The 1,034-nt window shown below is 33.3% G+C and overlaps 1 long non-coding RNA gene across 1 annotated transcript; it reads left to right on the top strand.

Moving 5' to 3' along the window:
• Positions 1 to 1,024, top strand: LOC107735881 (uncharacterized). Its single transcript, XR_001639537.1, has 3 exons — positions 1 to 35; positions 151 to 195; positions 638 to 1,024. It is a non-coding gene; the product is annotated as an uncharacterized LOC107735881 (long non-coding RNA).
• Positions 1,025 to 1,034: the final 10 nt, after the last annotated feature.

The following is a 1,034-nucleotide window of genomic DNA, read 5'->3' as shown; positions in this document are numbered from 1 at the left end:
GATGAGGAGTTGCGGGAAGCAGCAGAGAGCTCTAAGTGAGTATTATAGAAGATGTTTGAGACCTTTGACTCTTTGTTTTTTTTTATGTCATACTACAATACAGTGCTCTGGCTATATGAACATGTTTGTCTTTTTCATTTCTTTATAAAGAATCAACAGCTTTCTCCAAGGAAGTGAGAAACCACAAGAATCAATGTAAGATTTCTTAATCGTGTAGTAAATAGCCATTTCAAGTCAAGCATTATGTTTAAAGTCAACATGAAATCACAACATACCCTTTTTACATGTTCCTCATGCTGCATGATTCATCAGTGCATGTTATTTTTTCCATTCAAAACATTCCTTAAACTCTAATGCTCTGCTGACATCACCAAGAAGTAATGTTGACAATGAAAAAGAATTGTTGACAATAATGCAATAATGTGAGATGCTCTCAGTGATGAACTTGAGCCTCTTTAATACTCAAGGTATATATAGATATACTCACTTGGAAATACATCATAATACAGAAGAAAGATGTGATGTGATTCATGTCGACTTTAAAGTATATTCAAATCATTTTCTGATTTTTAAAAATAATACTAAATGATCACAATATTTTATTAATAATGATTAACTGTTTAAAAATTTGTTTCAGAGCTCAACCCAATGCGAGCAGTTCATAAGAGCCGTTGGCTGTGGGTGCAAGAACAATATGTCTGTAAAGGTTTTGAGTATTTCAAATTGTAATGATTATTGTACACTGATGTGGATGCAATAATCGTATAAAATAAGAGAAAAGGGTATTTTTGTGCTTTGGTATCTCACAGTGCTGGGATGAATAGTGCAGCACCACATATTCTTCAACACAAATCACCTCAAATGTAATAATTCTTCTCACTTAAACCAGCGCATTGCTTGGATCATTCTTTGTCTCCTATCGTCTTGCAAACGTTTCTCTTGTTACTTGAATTATGCATGAGAGGCATTTTAGCAATAATATAATGTAGTACTTTTCCCCTTTAGACTCCTAATTTTCACCGTCAGGTATTTTT

Source organism: Sinocyclocheilus rhinocerous, unplaced genomic scaffold (genome assembly GCF_001515625.1).
Source record: "Sinocyclocheilus rhinocerous isolate Xijiao unplaced genomic scaffold, SAMN03320098_v1.1 C36348555, whole genome shotgun sequence".
Taxonomy (NCBI): domain Eukaryota; kingdom Metazoa; phylum Chordata; class Actinopteri; order Cypriniformes; family Cyprinidae; genus Sinocyclocheilus; species Sinocyclocheilus rhinocerous.
This window is presented reverse-complemented; position numbering and strand designations above follow the sequence as displayed.